General features: G+C 25.4%; 1 protein-coding gene across 1 annotated transcript in view; it reads right to left on the reverse strand.

The window, feature by feature from the left end:
* The window catches only part of LOC113373652 (prominin-like protein), a 127,083-nt gene that overhangs the window by 91,666 nt on the left and 13,835 nt on the right, over positions 1–21,582 (reverse strand). Inside the window, exon 2 of the mRNA XM_026613936.1 lies at positions 5,440–5,618. The gene's annotated coding sequence lies outside the window, so the exon portion shown is untranslated. The remainder of the gene's footprint in view (positions 1–5,439; positions 5,619–21,582) is intronic.

A 21,582-nucleotide genomic window follows, 5' to 3' on the forward strand; every position in this document is an offset into this window, starting at 1 on the left:
CTGGACATCGTCAGCCTCAATTTACTGTTCAGCAACAGTACTAGTACAGATGGACATCAGCAACAGCACTAATTCTCAGCTGAAAATTAGCAGCTGTACTAATGGACAGCTAGACATCGAGACAGTACTGTAAAAGAAGATGACATGCCCCACATTCACCACTAATTTAGAGCAATCCTAAATCTAGAAGACAACGTATTAAAACAAAATATAAAAAAGTACCTCTTTTAGAGTAAATTTTGTTTCTATTAAAAAGTCTAAAAATCTTAAGTACTTAATATTTACATGTATTAAAAAAATTTTAGGTGTTTGTTTTGCTACAAAAATACAAAAAATAGAGTCAAATAACAGAAATTCGGACACGCACTAGTAGTCAACAGTGGACTGAAATTAGGAATAAGAAGCAACGACAAGTTGAAGACGAGTAACTACCTTGTTTGTCGACAGTTGAAAAGACTTCTGGCTAAGCCCGACAAAACAATATTATTATAAGGTTTTAGCAAAAAGCACCACCATCTCAAGAGGGAGTCAGAATAATGAACTGCAACCCCACAGAGCTCCTGAATATTCAGATACGAACTTAGGGATACTAAAAGAGAGGAATAAAAGTTATCCATATAAAATTTATATATTGAGTAAAGATAGGTATTACTAATTTATAAAATATCGTCATATCGATAGATTCCGATAATAAACGATGACATTTAAACAATTAATATATATATATATATATATATATATATATATATATATATATATATATATAAATCTCTATTTTTTATTTAACAATGCATTAAAAATTGTACATTAAAGAACGGTCGTACAAAATTATATCAATACAAAACCCTGATTAGTAAAAGTAGTAGATGAGGCGGTATATCAAAATCATCAAAAAATGGACATTCCAAAAGTATAAAAATAAAATAAACTAGAAGCCATGGAGACAGCTTATTGCTGAAACAGCTCGTTTTATTAATAAATATGAAGTAAATACAAAAATGAAATCCACATTCAGACCATAAAAATTTTTTTTAGAAGAGCACGAATATGGTTTGTATTGAATTACCATAAAATATGATTTAGAAACTAGTGATAGTTTTTCAAGGATCATATGAACATCTTTCTAGATGCTGATATAAGAAACCATTACCCATATAAAAAGTTATTGAAACATTTTTAACTTCCCGTAGGGTAAGTTATAGTAATCGCAAAAAAATCGAAAATGAAAATTTTTATATATCTTTACGTTTCAAAGGTTTCTGAACATTTTGGCATACCTTAGAAAAAATGGATGGATGTATGTGTGAGTGTGTATGTGTATACAAATTTTCGTCGACGATTTCGGGAACACGGATGAAGCGATTTGAATAATTCAAAAAACATTCGATTCGTATTGATAAAAGGAGACGTGCTAATTAGTTTTTGGCGACGGCAGGTCTAACCGTTCCGAAAATATCGGGCAAAAAGTGCCAGAAACGGTAACTCAGTTTTTAAGAGAACGGAGAAAAAAAATGCCATCTGGCGGTCAAAAATGATCATTAGACATATGCACATCAAATTATCAGATATTTTATAGAGATTTTAACATTAGGTATGAATTTTGTTTGCATTCCTATGGGTTCCGTACCAAGGCTTATCCGTTAGACGGCGGCGCGGCACTTACGCGCTTCGATATTTCGTCTCTATGCAGTTAAAGCAGTACTATTGCTTTGAAAAAAAGTTCAGAATTTCCAAAATATTTCAAAATACACTTTTCGTCAAAATTAGATTCTTTGAGAAATTATAAATTTTTATCAAAAATTTATAGTTTCTCAAAAAAACTAATTTTTCAGAGTAAATTTTTTTCAAAAATGTTAATCATTAAAAAAAAATTTTTTTTTGGTACGGAAAGTTCCAGCAATTTGCCTTAAGGCACCCACTAGTTGTTCATAAATATTCAATCTAAAAAAAACTCACAAATTTTATAAAGATCATGAACACCTATCCTCAAAAGCAGTTCTGTCTGGTCTGCAAATGAATGAATCATTCTCTGGGTGCTGACGAGCGCATGTGAATGTCCGTCTTCTATGATCAAAGTACCGTTACACAGTATCACACTTCTCGAGTAGGTCGTGTACCAATAACATATGACAAAAATGTCATAGAAAGTAACAATTCCTTATGCAAAACCAAATGAATATTGTACTGAATTACATATTCAAGTTTAATATATTTCACAAAAAGTATTTAAAACTTACATATTAAAAATATTACTTGATTATTTAATAAAATCAAAATAGTAATCAAACTATCAAATCTAATATGTTCCTCGTTTATGGGTTCTTTCTATTACTTGCACTTAAAAAGATGCAAACTAGTGCGCAACTAAATATGTTTTTAATATTTTGTAATAATTTTGAATCTTTTTCATCCATAGACACATGAGTTTAAAAAGCTATTGAGAAGTTTGTCATGATACATATAACACTAATTTTAAAACTAATCATGTATGTTACTTTACATCCACAACTGCAAAAACTCCATCATGCAGAAAAATATATATTTTGTGTGAGGTGGAAGTACTTGTGGCAGACAATTGCCTGCTTCAGTAATATTTGCCAATTTATTGATCAATAAATTAACCAATTTATGGAATTAGCAATTCTTAATTGTCTTAGATATAAATAATAATGAATTAGGTACTGCTATTCATCATTTTTGTTTGCACCCATCACATTTGACAATCTACCGATCAGTGGAAAATAGGAAATTGGACATATTCAAATCCAATACATAAGGAACATAAAAATAGACTTATTCAAATTAAATGAAAACGAAATGTTAGTTACAAAAGCGTATGCATCTTCATATTTAATATAAATATGACATTGCAGATGGCCATGTTGGTGAATCAATTGAATCAACAACCAGTAACATGAACCGTAACGTGAATCAACTGAACCAACAACTGATTTTAGCCAAATTAATATCGATGAAAATTCTTTAAATATAAATGTAATTTCTTCGGGCCAAAAGCAAATACCCATTTTTCTGGCACAAAATAGTTGCGCATACCACAGCTTTTATGAAACAAAAAATAATACTGTTATATATTATTTGCTTTTATTAAAGCCTTTTTTAGCTTGGGATTGACAATTATACTTTAAAAATTATTTTTATAAAATAGTTGAAGAAAAAATTCTAGAGCAAGGTATTTATTACTCACACTCCAATTAATTCAAAAACGAATATAAATTGTCAATAGTTTAAAAATTTCTTTTCTTAAGTTGATTTTGAAAATATAAAAATACTCAAATTGCCGAGGATTCCACCAAAAAACTTATGATTCTTATAAAAATTCACATATCAATCAATGTCAGCAGAAAAAACAAAATCTAGTGCTTTACAAGGTAAAATTTATACGAAAGAGAAAAAAATGCGTATGAAGAAATTTAAAGTTGCTTAGTAAATTATAATAACTGGACAATCAAAAATAATTACACTATAAGTCCATAAAAAAAACTTTAATTATAAAATACAATTAATTCATAAAAAATGTAAAAAATTTGGTTGCACATAGCTCCAACTAGGACAATTACTATCAAATCAACTGAAGATAAATTGAAATACACGGAAAAAATTAGACTCTGTTCGTTAGCCTATAATTACTTTGTTTTAATATTCATGTAGAAAGTTGAATATACTACACAGTATTAATACAATAATAAGTATAAAAAATATTTAAAAAATGAATAAAAAATAAAGTAGGCAAGACAGTATCTTAAGAAACTCTAAAAAATATTCAACCATCTTTATGCAATCTTAAATCTATTAAAAGTCTCACATTCCGCAAATTTCTCAAATTTCACATATCAATTAATGGTATCATTTTATCAAAATTAATGATATTTATTGTTTCGTCAAACAGCAATTTTGGAAAGAACTAATAGAGTTTACAAAGTCAAAAGAATGCTAAGTACAGTGTGCTGCCAATAATAGTAATATAATAATAATAATTTTGTATTATATGTCGTTTACATAAAACGTGAAACGTAGATTTTTTTTAAATTTTATTTTCAATAGCAATCAGAATGCATAACAATTCTATGAGCTATTTGGCTTATGTCATTTACTACGTAGAGAAAATAAACTCTAAAAATGAATACAAATAATATTGATGCTGACACTTGAAAAAAAAATTAATAGTTGCATAAACTAAAACAAATGACGGAAGTAATAAAACATATGAAAACAATAATTTAATAAAAATGTTTCTTAAAAGTATCATTATTTTATATTATGTATATTGAATAAATCAAAAACATGTAATATCGCTGTTAATTCATATTGCTTGATAAGAAAATAAATATTGTTGAAAACACAGTATTGGGGTTCCGTATAAAAAGTTTAATATTATTAAAATAACATCAATGTGTTTTGTCTTAAAGAAAAACGGTTGATATAACAAAAAACATTACACTATTGAAAATATTTTATTCTCAAAAATATGCGTCAATTATAAACGAGTATATAACTAAAGTCATTATTAAAAAAATTATATTCAATAATAATTTATTACTTTTATTTTAGATTTATATGGATCATACATAGCATAGATAAAAACGATTAAATTTACTTCATAAAATAATGTTTGTGTAATTCTCAACAAAAATAATTGATATATAAAAAAATTGATGAGAGATTGATATATAAAAAAATATATTTCCTCATTTTATGATCTCTTATCAGCAAAGAATTTTTATAACATATATTTTTTATATCCTTTATACGACGTTCGAAAAATATTAATTGAAACTTTGTTAAATTTAAAAAAATTAATTGAAATCAAAAAAAACTTTTTTTAACAAATAATTTTTTATAAATAACATACATACTATTTATATACTTCGCATTTAAGCATTATATGAAACTTGCTTCCATTTTTTTACAATTCTCAACTAGCATAATCGTAAGTGTCTATTTCTATATTTTCTAATATATTTTGAAGATATGAATCTTATCTAAAATTTGTGTCAATCCCGGATAAACAACTTGAATCCTGGAAAAATATTGTTTCTAAAAAAATCCGGGACCCAAGGTGCAATTCCGGGATTGCCCAAGCCAATCTGTGATGTGTGACTAATAATAACACTATAACTATAATAATAGTAATAACAATAATATAACACTATAAACATAAACCCAAAAGTCTTGGATCAAGATACCAAATATCAATATACTGAAATTTCAATAAGTAAGCTTTAGGAATGCAAAGTCTAAACATGGAAGGTAGTCATATTCTATCACAAAGATAAATAAATATTCTGGAAATTTGATATGCGATTTCAAATAAAACCAAGATAACTTCACATAGTGAAAAACTTTGAATAAACAAATACAATCGCCAACAGATTGTCATGGTCAGTGTATTAGAAATTATCTAGAACCTACTAAAGTTACCTGAAATATAGCCAATTTTCCACCATCACTCAATACTTTACATATCACTTGATAACACTGAATATTTTTTCACATAATATTCAATTGTTAGAACCAATAAAGCTCCATAAACTATTAACTTGGTAGATCATTAGTAGGTGGTTGTGCAGGTATTTGAAGCTCACGTATCATTATCAGTTCTGCAACAAAATGAAATAAATTATTGAGTTAAAATTTTATCAGTTATTTTACGAAATACTACTCACATTTTATCAAAATGTGATAAGAAGGTGATTCACATGATAATGAAAGAACAACAGGTAGAGATTATTTTTTATGTTATAATAAAATATCATTAGTCATTAATGACCCCAGATATAAATATGTACAAAAAGCAGTATAATATATAATCGCATTATTCATTGACAGTGTTAAAAAAAATCAGATGACAATCGATTAGATAGCCGTAAACAATCTATATGGTCTTTTCTGGAAAAAAATGTTTTTAGCGCACTTTCAAAACTACACCATTGCTTCTTTTCGTTTCGATAAATACACCATTCATAAAATAAAATAATTGCCAAATTTCACAGTATATGGCAATATACACTCCATTATCATATCTTATAACAATAAACATGTTAGAAAAAAAATTAAATTTAAAGCGGACCAAAAAAAATTTGATCGTGAAGCGAAATTTTCTATTTTAAAAAATAGTGTCATGTATTCATAGATTTGGACTCTCGGAGGTAAATAATTTTTGCTTCTCAAATCTAATATTGTGATTGACTATCGATAAAATAATAATAAAAATTATAATTAATATTCTTCAAAAAAAAAAGATTTTTTAAACGAATTTTATACTCAATTCTATTAAATTTCTTTGGAGACATAGCAAATAAATAACGCAAATAAAAAGTGCTTTAAAAATTTTGACAAGGTATAAGTTTCCAAAAACATATATTCGTTAATTTATATTATTATTATTTTTGTAAGTGAATATATGATGAACATTGGAATTTTGCAAATTTTGTTATATTAAATACAGATATAATTGATCTTTATGTACATTCTTGTTTGTTTTCTGCAGCTAAAAATACTGCTAACAAATTCAAAAATAACTATTTAAACAAAATATTAGATATTTATCTTTGATTGGAACAATTGTAATGTGTAACATTCAATCAGAATATAAATTAATTCATAGATATTTAGTCATTATCGAAAATGTTTATATCACGATAACGTAGATATAATATAATTAATCTTGTTAAACCTTATTCTTTTTATATCAATAAAAGTCAGCAGCAGATTCTTGACTTATTTATTTAATTACATTGATATAAAAAATTATTCAACATACCATTAAAAGTTAACACAAGTTAAATTTATTTTCATTGTTTATAATAAAATTCTTCTAAAAAATCACATTGTAATTATAAAATGTATTCTGCAGAAAGTGAGAAGAATATAATCGGAAGATTAAATATAATTTCCAAAATTTCTTACACAGTTCAAAATTGATTCAATATAGAATATTTCATAATAAAATATAGATTTAGTAAAATTGATGTTTTTCAGACCGTTAGAAATACTGTTAGAAAGTACGAAAATATGTTTGCCCACGCTATAAGAAATTATTAGTTCATTTTACCAAATGTTTCTCTAAGTCTTAATTCAATTCAGTTGAATATTATTATATGCATTTATTATATAATAAATAACATTATTCTAAACAGCTTAAAAATATAATAAATTATCATCCAAATAAGAACCAAATTATTAGAATATCACCGGAAAAGTTGTGGGCGTTCCATGAACATTATGAAAATATACAAATTATAAGTTTTGAAATGTTCATTTTTGAACAAAACTTTTCAGAAGGAATTTCATTATATAAAAGATATATAAAAGAACTTCAAATTCAAACAGAACACATTAGTGAAAAAAATTCATTATACTCAACCCATCAATAAAATATTATATTTAACAAAATTATAAAGACTTCGAAATTTAATAAATATTTGCATTTCAATATAGTTTTATTAAGAAGTCAACGCCATAGTGGATGCAGAAGGTACACTATAAAAGATGTACAATATTTAATAAGCTTTTATTAGAACAAAAATAAAAACCGAGAAAAATATCTATAAGAGTTCTGCAAAACAAAACAAAAACACCAATATTCAGATAATTCAGCACTTTCAAAATAAAACTAAGCAACTATATGTGCACCAAGATATATTCTTATTTGCAGAATGATGGAGAAGCAGAAATTGAAGATAAGATATATATATTTAAAAAAATATTTGAGTTTTTTTTCGATCGTAGATTAGAAAAATTATTTGAGCTTTATATTGCAATTTAACTATATTCATAGCTATTGATTTCATTTTATTATTATTATTTTGATTTTAGTTTCCATATCAAAAGATGATCATTTTTTTTATTAAATTTTAATTATATTAATTCTTTGACAATTTGTTCATATCAAAAGACGATGCGGAAAATATAAAATTTTGATTTATATGACATATATTTCAGTTGGATCAACCCAGGGCATACAGTTGCAGAAGGTACCAAATTGAGGGCCAGAAGCTGGTGAAGAAAATGTGAAAGAAATATAAGTTTTTTATATAAGTATAGGGAATATAAATATGCAAACACCATGAATAAATTTTGAATGAAAGTCTATGAGTTAAAATATAAAATGTTAAATTCAGTCCAATTTATTATTTCCATAGAAAAATAGTAAAAGCAATATCAAGACACCCGTGTAAGTTTCATCAAAAAGTTATTCATAATTGTAACTTTGTGTAAGAAATGTTATTCAAAAAGTTATAACCACTTTATGTAAAAAAATAATTGGCATAGAAAAACAAGATAAATTACAGAAAAATGCAGTTCATACTCACAATCAGTAAAAATTTAATATAAACACTAAAACATAAAAAACAAAATTTTTATTCGTAAAAATACAGCATTATTAGTATTATTAATCTTCTTGTAAGCTTTATTTTTATACGTAATCATTTTATGAGTGCCTGCCATATTTATTAAAAACATTTTGCACATTATTTTTGGGAACAATATTTTCTAATTACAGTAAATAACATAATTAAAATTACACCGTACCGTAATAAGATGTTAAGAAAAAAATACGTCAATAATTATAATTATAGAAGAAATATAAAAATTTTATCAAAGGTCAAAATTGATTGTAGTTTGTTTGTGAAACATTCATACACGTAAAAAACATGCACCAAAAGTACAAAAGCAATATTTTGAAAATGAATGAAACAGATTGCAACTAATTATAAGCACAACTTAATAAAGTACAATTAGTATAAAAAAAACATTGGAGAATCAGATATCGCCGAAAAAAAGAATTCAAAAATTAACCATTAGAAATTCACATATACGGAGACTAATTTATGTGAGATATTTTTAAATATTATACGCAATTATGATATAGAGTTTTAGGAAGATTTGATCAATAAGGAAATATAAACGAATTATAAAACCGTTAATAGTGACAAAAAATCAAATTATAATCGCCAAAAATAACGAACAGTTACTGATGAAACTAGAACATCAATCATAAATAATATGTTCTTTAAAAATTTTTGGAAACAAAAATTCAGTCAATATATATATATATATATATATATATATATATATATATATATATATACGAGATATATATATATATATATATATGTGTGTGTTTCAGACATTCAATCATTGACCTTGGCGCCGAATCAGACATTTTCATCTCTCTCAAGCCCTTATATTTCATCCCTTCTGTCTGGAGTAAATTGTAACAAATACACAAAATATACAAATAAACGATCCACCATATGAATAAAAATTTAAAAGTTTACTATAAACAAACTAAAGAACATCATGTAGAACTATTCAAGAAGACTTTTTTATTAATTTATGAAAGAATAAAAAGACAAATTCTTAAAAATTAAATAAAAATTAACACATCATAAAAGTTTTTTTAAGCAAATAAAAATAACAAAACTAAAAATAAATAAATAAATGAATATTTCCATAGATTAATTCAGTTCGAACTGCATTTTACGCAGCACATTTTTCTTCTATAATTAGTTGTTAAAACGAGTATATATTTGTTTGGCTAAAAATAGTTGAAAAATTAGTATCAAATGTCATCTTATATAGTTAGCCAAATGATATTGATTATAATGCTTAAAAGCAAGATTGAATAGAATAGTAATCTTCTTGATAAAAAACATTAATTGATATTTTTTTAATATTTCAATACATTAATATAGATTTCAATTTTATTTATTAATAATAGTATGCATGGTTTGTCGAAACAACATTCAAGTATTTACTCAAATATACTCATTCATCAACATAAGCAAATTAAATAAACTTTGATTATTTAACAGTTATTATGTTGATAACAATAAATAGAAATCCAAAAATGCAAAAACAATGGCATTGAAATTCAAACATTTATCAACAATTTTTGTTGTTATAAAGTCTAATTGAATAAACAAGCTCGACAAAATATAATGTCTGGTATTTATTGTATTCAATTCAAACGCATCCTATTTTTGTTTCATAGTCATTACTGTATTTATAAACAAAATTTTAAACAATTACATCATAAAAATAAAAAACATCTTCGAAATTATAAATATTTGTTATAATTATAACCTCATAGGAATGCCTTGTTGACTACCGTGTAATAGAATGACATAATCAAATAAATGAATTTGATTAATTTAAAGATTGAAAATGACGACATGTGAATTAAAATATATTTAGCAGTAAATTTTTTTGCGATAACTGATATTAGCAAATTGTTATGAGCTCATAATTGCAGAAACGTGAATAATAAAAACGAGTATCAATAAATCTATGAGTATTTGAAAAAAAAAAAATAAAACTATTACTGAACGTCAAACATGACAATATAATAGATAAATTTTGAATGATGTTGTAGAACAAAAATTGAGAGGCTAGGATTCATTTTTAAAAACGCATGTCTACAAAACTATATTTAGAAACTCAATATTTATGTTGTTTTTATTTGTTACATATGACTAGGAATAATAAGCAACTTAAAAATTTAAATATATATTTTCATAACTTTTTTATGAACATATCATTGTGATAGTAAGTTAAAATACGAGATTGGCCTCAAATATGTAACTATAAAAAAAGTATATATATATATATGAAATTTTTCAATATATATATATATATATATATATGAAATTTTTCAATTTTCGTTTGAAACAACGAACCTAAAAGTTGAAAATAAATAAAACCTGAGCATTAGTACAATAAGTGCAATAGTACAAGTAAATCCACACACAACATAAAAAAATTATTCATCAATAATTTTCGTAAAGCAATTGATTTCAAATTTAAAATTTATTATTTATTTCTTGAGTTTGACATCTAGTATCATTAGTTTTGGTTAAATAAAATTTTCACTAGAAAAGGTTAATTGTAATTATTGGAAATATATGCCGTCATAAAGAATCTTCTAATCTAAGAAACACCATGAATGTGAGAGCAAATGATGTCTAAGCGTGCAATTGACTTTGACCTCGAAAGTACTGCTTGAGGCCATCATATTGATTAAGGCGTTCTTTCTACAATTTAACAGTAATTGTAGAATTATGGAAAATTATAATAATAATGACAAGGATAAACATTGAAAGAACAACTCGTTGTAATTGCATTTTGCCTTAAGGCAAGTTGCATGAGCTTCCCGTTATATGTAAATAATCGACTTTATCAAAAATTAGCTTTTTATGTAAAATGTTCAATTGTTGATTTCAAAAATAAAGGATTCGCTTTCATTATACTTCAGTATAGATGCTTATTAAAATCGCTCAAGCCCGGAGTAAAATTATAAACTTGGTTATATTTTTATAATTCAAACGCTTATTGTACGCCTAGTATGATATTTCAGACTACGTTATACAACATCAGAATCATCAAAAAACAAAATTTAACAAGTAATTGCAAAGAAACGGCTCGGTTGATCCTTACCAAAAACTAATCAACATGTGTGATTCTCAGCACACATCTTTCGAATGATTCTTGATTTATTTAAAATAGATTCAAGATTGTGTCCGAAATATTTAAGACTATTCTGCCAATTACAAAGAAACGGCTTGGCCGATCGTCGCGCAAAACTGATAAACGCCCATATGAAGTTAAATGGCTTTTGCATTTTTGAAATCGGTCCAGGTGGTTCAGAGATAACTTTTTCCATACTTGGTCTCATTCGTACCAGAATGACCAGAAACGTAAAGAAACCTAAATTGGCAAATCGGTTTTATCGCGAAAACAATTTTCTCTTTTAGGAATCAACTGGGTTGAATAATTAGCTGAGTTCTGAGATTCTGTGTTATTATAGAAACAAGATTAAATATTAGTTAATTGATTTTCTTATTAAATTTTTGCTAATAAATAAAATATGCGAATTATAATTAATACAAACATAATTCGCTAAAAAAAGATTAATAAATAAAATATTAAGCGTATAGCATTGCTTACCTAAATGGGTGAATTAAAATTCTAAAATATATTATAGTATGTGTTTTAAAATACATATCTAGTAATCTTAGTACGTGATTTTGCTATAACTTATTATGAAAAATATAATCGAAATAATAATATTATAATTTTGATGTTGATATATACAACAAAGTTATTTAAAATTGTTTACAAAACTATTAGTAAGAAAGCTCATTTATCTGATCGACCAAAAATTTAATGTATCGAACTCATAAAATTAGTTTTACGTTCGTAAGCTCAAGCTGTTCATAAAACACAAAAAATGGAAGAAAGAAATGTTACACAATTGTCGCTTGGGATAAGAGATGGCTTTCAACCCAAAAAGTTTAGAAATACATCTTTTCATCAACAGAATCTAGTCCGGAACCATATTTTTGTAACAGAAACAATTTTAGTACTGATAATAATTTAAATAGCTATATAAAGGAACATGTTTTAATTTTACGACGAACATATTATATTATACAACAGTTATCTAAAACTAAATAGCTAAAAATATCTTCAAAAATGATTCTTGTCGAACAAATGTTTCATTTTTGTAAATTGTGCAATTCTTTGTAATGAAATTAAGAAAAGAATGAGGAAAGTATTACAAATATATGAAAGATTATCTTAAATTATTAAGTATAAATCTTACAAAAATATTTTTCAAGCAATATCGTATCAGATTATTACAAAGTTATAGAATTACTCGAGGTTATTTAAACTACCTAAAATTTTATATAAAATCGTCAATGTAATAAAATTATGTGTAAACTATTTTTAAAAATGATTCTTTACGAGTTAATGTTTCAATTTTGCAAGCATTTCTTTTCATCAAAATACAAAATAATATGTAAAAAGGTTACGTCAAAATAAAATTCATTATAATTTTATACAAATTTATATATTATTCAATTTTTTTTGTTATTTGAATTTTATTAATTTAATTAATTATACCATAAAACATAGGTTTAGTATTTAGAATTATCATTCGTCTGATATTAAAATAAAATTATTTTTAAAATAAGTTCAAAAATATAATTCTTAAATATGTTCAACATTGCGAATCTGATATTAAAAAATATTTAATCAAAGTATTTATTACAACTGCTAAATAGTTAACATCTAGAAACAGTGAAGAACGATTATTTAAATTTAATAAAGAGAGCACAAAATAAAGAATAGAGTCCTGTAATATTTTGCAAACATTATAGTACAATTTTATATGAAAAAAACTATTTCATTTATCATAATTGATAGATGTAATAAATTTTCATACATTTTTTTCAATACTATCAGAAACTTTATATCTATGATGTTAATCCATAATATCAAATATTCAATTTGAACACAAAGCTAGTGTAAATTACACCAGAACCTCATTATTCCTATATGTAAATTGACATTTGCTATCATAAAATCTAGTCTAATAACACCATTAGATCTTCGTGTATATCTTCATACAGATCTACTTTTTGCTTATCTAATCATTATGGTTTTTTATACCAGGTATGCAATAGGTGAAAAGTACGTGAGAAATGGAAGAATATAATATGAATTGAACCGAACAGAGTTATGAGAAAATTACACGTAATTCTTTTGTAACGAGTTGCATACAGAGAAAAAAGCGTCTTGCATAAAACAAACAATATGTTCTCGGTATTTGCTCCCGGCAAACAATTAGAGCGCCCCATTTATAAAAAGAAGACAACGTAGAAAAAATAAATCGTAAATATAAAAAACATATTAAAAGCTACAAGTGTCCAAAAATCGACTATTTAGAGAAAACAACCAAAGAATGCAACAAAATTTAAATTAATTTTTAACCTCGTTGAATTCCTGAACTTGGAAAGGAACTTCCAAAAATGAATAAAATGATAGCAAATTTTAAAATAATCAAATATCGGCGAGCACAACAAAATTCGTTAACAAACTTTTTGTCTTGTGAAATCAAACTAAATTTCCATATACATAAAACTTCTACAACACGAAAACGCATAATTTCCAATCAAGTATAGTCAACTTAGTACCCATCAATTAGTGCAATAAAAATTGCAACAAGCAACAGTTTATACAAAAAATAATGCTTTTAGCTGGTCACGAAGTATTATCAAAATAAGGAAACTAACCCAAAACCATAACAGCATGTTAAAGTCAATCATAATAATAATAATAGAATCTGTGATAAAATGGAAGTTGAGCACAAAAATCATGCTTTAAGGCTTAAAATATAAAACTATTATATATTAAAATATATAAAACTATATTAAAATATAAAAGAAAATAGAAAACAAACTATAATATACTTTACAAACATTTAAAAGTGTTTCTTCTTAATATAGACAATTTTCAACAGTCCATCCAAACACCAGTTGCCTATCTTCTTTAGTAACTTCTGTCAACTCTTTGACAACAGTTTCACATTTTTTCTAAAATATATGCCATCGGGTTGTTTTGAGAAGAAATTACAAAGAACAACGACTGCATAACATAAAAAAGTAGCATATTAATAAAAAAAATATTTCAATAAAGTACGCTATCATGATTAAATTCATATGATGAAATTATATTGTGATGCTAAATACAAAATCTAATGCTCATAATACCAAACATATAGATCCGAAGAGTGCAATTAAAATCAAAACACTAGTTATTTCTTTTAATTAATAATTCAAAAGTTCAACTATTTGAGAATATGTGTACGAGAAAATTCAATGGAAAATTTAAATTCAGAGATAATGCTATTTGAACATAATATTCCTCTTCTGTTTCCCTCCTTTGCAAAAATTTAAACGCGTTTTTTCTTAAGAGACTCTGTGGTATATAATAGATACAAGTAAAAATGATCATAAATATTGTATCTTTGCAAAGCGAATTAAGATCGAGCTCAATATAAAATAACAATTGTAACAAATATTTTAACACGATGGAAAAAATATTGCTACAAAAAGGTATTTATTTAATAAAAAGCGATCATTCGTAGTATAAGGAGAGAATTAAATTAAGTCGACTAAAGCTTAACTTGTCATGATGTCATAATCTCTTCCAAGTTAATTAACCAAATAAGCAAATAAAATAGCATTTTAGATGACAATTTGATAGAAGAAAATGAATTTATAAATTCAAATATAATATAGAATGTATATAAAGAAAGTCAGAGTGATAAAATAGAATAAAAAAATTAGCTGGTATACAAAAAGTGAAAAAAAAAACTATGTTTAATGCTATTTAATTTTTAAATAGATATATTGTGTATAATACATTAAAAAAAAAACAATTATATCTACGATGATAGAGCGACGAATATAGCAACTTTACATTTCCACTTTTTTTTTTAAATTGAACTATGGTTTAAAATATAATATCAAATTGACGAATCTCATCACATTATTATTTCATAAAAACAGAAACTGAAAAGCAGTCAGAAGAGCCTGAAAAACCATGGATTGAATTTGATTTGCTGCCAAGATATGACAGCACAAAATCATAATGACACAAAGTTCGTTTCGAGGAAGAGATGGCAACTTCAACTTTTGGGCAGTATACTCGGGTAGGAAGCAGACTGGTGCAAGTGGTAAAATACTTTAGAAGTGGTTTTGGGTGGTTAGAAGGGGTTCTCTGAAAAATTTCAATATTGGTGTTTTCAATTTTTCAATAGTGGTGACATGTCAATCTATGCCAATGGCTGCTATAGCCTTGTCAGAGAAAACTGCAATCGAAAACAGAAAGTGTTGGATATCTGCACGGTTAGTGACTACAACGCGATCTTCTGGAAAATGAAATGAATCAAATATCAATCTAATGCCACCGAAAGGAAAGTAATATAATAAAGACTGAAAATTTATCTATGAAGCGAAAAAAATACTTAGGAAAGACCATATGAGATAGCAATGTATTGCCTCCAAAACCAAGTCAATGTTTTTACAATGCGCTTTTTCTGAAGAATAGTTAATATGTTGAATTAAATAAAATCCTACCTATAAGCGATGAAAATTTATAATAAGCGGATATGTAATCAAGCAATACAATCACTAATAAGGATTCTTAACTATAATATGTAAATGCATACAAAAAGGATTACGAAAATAGAAATTACTTCGTTTAGTACTTCTTCAGACAGAAAAAAGTTCACAGGAAAAGCCGTTCATCCTACTGTCCGGTATATGTATTAGATCCAGCGGGCAACATTTTTGAATTCTAAAAATGCATTTGTTGATCGAATCTGCTAGCAGACAATAAGTAAGGTTTTCCAAAATCACATGAAGTATGGTTTTTGAAATGAGCGATGTAATACGAATGTGAAACGAATAAACTAGGTTGTTAATACTGCCAAAGTAGCAATTGTTAAGATCAGATGGAAGGGTGGTATTTTCCTGGTGGTTACATTAGATACTACTTGCATAATGTAGCTGGAACTATATTATGCAAGATCTCTGATGAGTTCATCAAATGATGGGCTGAATATGTTTTAATATTGAACAAAAAATCTCACGTTTATAATATATCAGGAATCGCAAAATGAATGAATAATGATAAAGAAAAAGAATGATAATTCCATTTTGAAGAATAGCAAAATGAAAATAAATATAAATTCAAAAATAACTTGAAAGTTGAAAATGAAAAACGTGCAAACGTGTTCTCGCATAAATTGACTGAAGTTTCTCTATTAATATATACAATAACATGCGAATATAAAAAACAATGAATGAATTAATTTGAAAAGATTCAACTAACAGAATATCTTATTATCCATATGAACATGTGCAAGCCGCATACGCATACAATGCGGTAATGAAAAAAAAACTGCACATGCATTGTGAAATGTGAAACTGAGGCTTAGCATTTCACGTGCTTGCGACAGGTTATTTAAATGCATCTAATATTAGTCATACACGAATGATAATGATAATAATTCGATACTTATGACAATAGGTATTTGGGTATTAGATATTTATAAATGGAACTATAAAATAAAAGTATGGATACATTTACTTTTGCGAAAAATTAAATGCGAAATTTAAATTTTTATTTCATAAAAAACAACTAACAAAATAATTTAACACCATATAATATAATGTCTAGATTCACTAGTATTAAAATTTTTAATGTTTAGCTAATACGAATGCGGGCATATAAACTCCAAAAAAATGTAGATATATAAAAATAATATAAAAGCAAAAACATATGTGGTAAAGAAAGAAAAGAATAAAAATGATAAATAACATTAAAAAATCTGTGAATTATTTGTTAGATAAAAAAAATTGAGAAAGATCGCATGCGACCAGCAGTCGTAAAAGTCAAGATTGGTCTTAAAACTGTTTGAAGTTACTTGATTTATCACATTTTTCAATATTATGTCAATTATCAAGATGAGTTTAAAAGATATTTTTGAAAATTAGAACAAGATTTTTTAAGGACAGGAAAGTTTTTAACAAATACTATATTGAGCCAAACTTCAAATTATCAAATTTTAAAATATTATCCACTAATTATTTATCAATTAAAAAAATCAAATCTTTCATTACAATATTCACAAACAGAAACATATCTACATTAAAACATGTGTGAGTGGTGTGTTTTTTTATTCCGATTTCAAAATATTTTTTCACTACTTAGAACAAACAAAAAATTAAACAAAATCTGCATTACGCATTATATATATATATATATATATATATAATACTTTTTCTTTTATATAATATTTAATCAAAAAGAAGATAATTAGATAATAAAATATACATTTAAATCATACGCATTTAGGATTGAATAAAAAAAATATAGTAAATGCGAGCCAAACTCGTTTACTGAGGATAGTGATCAAAATAAAGGCTTGGTACATCAAATATTGAAATAATCTAAAATTCATTGTATTCTAAATCACATCATTTATATTAATTATACAATGTCCCTTTACGGCTGACAAATAAAAATTCCCCAAATTTACTAAATGTCCTTAACTGGACAGTTGTAAATAGAGAATAAAAAAAATATATCTATTATTGATTTCATGTTGTAGATAGTATTAAATTTAGTAACGTCTATGATTAGGATAGATATGCTCAAGATAATAGAAAAGTGAGGATTGCTAAATATTAAATTTATAAAAAATATTTAAAAGCATCAAGCAAGTTAATAATAAGTTTCAACTTCTCTGTCTAATAAAACAGAAATTATTCAAGCTATAATATTTCTGATTATAATGCTAAATCGTACAGGACTACAAATTCTGAATATAGAATATTTCAATAAAGTTACTATTATCGATCTTTTTATTTTAGTTTAAAAAGAAAATCTCTAAAAGAAGCAATGCCATTCACGCATAGCAAAATTATAATGCTATAGTAATGAGAATACGGGTATAGTGAATATATTAAATAATAGTAAACAAATAAAGCATTGCCCATAAAACAGTAAAATTTTCATAAAATGCAATATTTAAAGCAAATTTCACCGTTTGTAACATCTAAAGGTATTTTTAAAATATACACAGCACACAGAAATTTTTAAAAAATATAAACCCAGACTTCACAAAATGGTTACCAAGTGTAATTGCAATTCTAACAAAATATAAATACACATTTACAATTCCCTAAATCAAGAATACAGAGTTCTTGATATATTGAACTTGAAAAAAAATTTTTTTAATGAATTAAATATATTAAAATTAAACGTTAAAATTAAAATAAATATGATTTAATACTTATTAACACGATTAAGAAGTAAACATTTATTTTTCTGTTTTAATGTAAATCCAATTAATATTTCTTATTTAATCATCAACAAAATTTCTGACAAGAATGTTATTGCCTAAAATATATTCTTCACACCAAGTTAAAATTCATAAAATTGCTTAAATTCTAATATATCTAACTACTTGCTTTGCAATTTTCAAGATAAACTTGTTGTCTGTAAAACAACAAGATGTTGTAAAAGTTATAAAAGATAAATTTTTTATCAAATCCTGCATTTCACTGGAAATTAAAGTTCCACTAAAATAAAATCTAATTCAAATTCACCGAATAACCATTCTCACTATTAAAAATTATCGTTTCATCAATTTTTGAAATTACTTAAAAGTTTATAACTCGTTAAAATGTTTAACCATTGTAAAAACATAATTCAAAACGGAAGATTCACGTAAATTATATTGTTGGGAAAAAAATCAAATTATCTCGAATCTGCAATAACATAAAAAATCCATTAGAAATTCCTTTAGAAAAATGCAGACTGGAATTAAAATATTAAGATAAAATATTTTATCAATTGGTATAATTCAAAGTTTTCATTTACGAATTATCTTAAACCAAACATAAATGCTGAATTGAATGCAATTATTGTATTATAGCAAATCAGTAATGACGAATAATATGTTCTAAATAAAGTTTATTCATTTAAGGTCTATTATCTTAATTGAGTAATAAAATATTTATATAAAAATTTAAGCAAATATCAGTATATCATAATAAAAATACATACGATTTTGTATGAAAATGCTAAACAAATGGGAGATAAATTTGAAAACAGTAAAATTCGAGAAAAAAGTGAATTTAGTCGAATAATTATTAAATAAAATTAGTTAAGTGTAAAAGAATCGTTTTGACTATACTATACAAACTAGAATGCTCGTATTTAAAATTTGTCTAAAAATGAATAAGATACATCCTTATGACATATTGCTATTTTATATTGCTACATCAAACTTTGAAAAATAAGTTTCAAATTAAGTGACTTGAGATTCTATCAAAGTAAGTAGCTTTTTATTTTGAATTAAAATAGACTGTCAGAACCTAAGAAATAGACGAGCTTGAACTAAATCATATGGTACACTTGTAATATCAAGATTATTTAAACGATTTTTATTGGAATATATATAAAATTCAAGAATCATATAAAACTTTAATCGTTGATAAAAAAGTAATTACATTAAATATATAGAGAGTTATTCTTTTCATTATTAGTACTCATCTGACAAAATACTTATTTAACAAAACTACCGCATTTTCACACACAAATGCAAACACATATATAAACTTGTTTATTTTTGGCACATTTTATAAACCATTTACTAAACAACTTATTTAAAAAGAGACATTCTTAGTAGTAAAAAATATTTGGTAAAAATATCACTTATGTCCAATAAAGTCCCTTGGCCTTTTTCTACACCATCATCTTACTTATAATTCAAGCGATGCATTTTATCTGCATTATTTTCCCAGATACCATTTCAAAATCCTCCAAAGTAAGATTTGACTTTAGAGCCCATGTCTCCAAAGTCTCCAAATGTATCACTTTATCATTTTATTCGAAAAATAATACTCAGTTTTTATATACATATATTATTAGCAATTAGAGCTCCACATGAAAATGGTATAGTACAAGCATTTCTCAAAAGACAATGCTTTTAAAATATGCAATAGAAACAAATAATGTGTCGCCAAGATATAATATGAATTGTTAATATTTATATAATGGTGTCTAGTTATAATATTTGAGATAAAAAAAATTAATCTAAAAAACTTGTTAAATACTTTAAAAAGAAATATTCTTTATCCTAGGTATGCAACGAGGACTAGAAAGAAAATCTATCCGCAGTACGGTCGATAGAGTAGAGTAGTAGGGCATTTCATGACCTGCTTTTGATTTATTTGCTGAATAGATAATTTAATTAAAATAAGTAAGACACCGATATTTCAAAATAATTTCAAAATACGAAGAAATCAATATCAAAATGATATTAACTGATTACAGCCTTTGTTAACTGACGACGCATGAAACGTAGATAAGATAAATTGTACATTTTTATCGAAAATTGCGCATGTTTTATTAATCACAGCGTCAATATAAACCAACCACCTGCAACAAAGGTTGTTGCAATAAAAATGTTTGTAGATAAGATTTTTAAATGCCTCACCTTAACGGTCAACCTAAAATTGTGTGTGAACGTCAAAAAGTATAAAATTACTATTAAAATGTGCCAAGTATTACTAATAGCAACAGCAACAGCTTAATGTTCATTACTAGTTTGAAATTCGTGATAAAATTATGCAAAATAGCTAAGCAGAGCCAAAAATTTCCAGAAACAGTATATGCCTAAGTTAAAAGTTGTATACCACCATTTTCAAGAGGTTTATATCCCAAAATAAAAATTGACACCTGGTCATTATTCAAGAAAGTATTTAAAACTTATTATATAAAAAAACGTTAAACAATCTAGTCATTTTATGGTAGCTGCCAAATATTTAAATCAGTTAGTTATTCACCATTAAATAATAAATTATGGCCAGAATAAAAACAAACTTTTCAGATGTGCCTCAACTAATATCCTTGATATTCAATTTTCTTTATTGTAATTAAAATAGGAAATACATGAAATGTCCGCAAAAATTTTATTTTGAGAAGATTAGGATAATCTCTTTTAACGCCATATAACAGTTTAATTAAACTGTAAGTTTCTCAAAATCAAGATAACAGAAAATATTTTTTGCACCATCATTTGTATAGAAAAATGATAAAATCCCGTAAATATAAAATTTCCATAATTGCAACTAACATATCAAAAAGATATATATTAAATAAAATTATTTATCAACTTAAGCACATTATACCGGA

Source organism: Ctenocephalides felis, unplaced genomic scaffold, assembly GCF_003426905.1.
Source record: "Ctenocephalides felis isolate EL2017-DRISC unplaced genomic scaffold, ASM342690v1 CF-g0.4_SCAFFOLD_01604, whole genome shotgun sequence".
Lineage (NCBI taxonomy): Eukaryota > Metazoa > Arthropoda > Insecta > Siphonaptera > Pulicidae > Ctenocephalides > Ctenocephalides felis.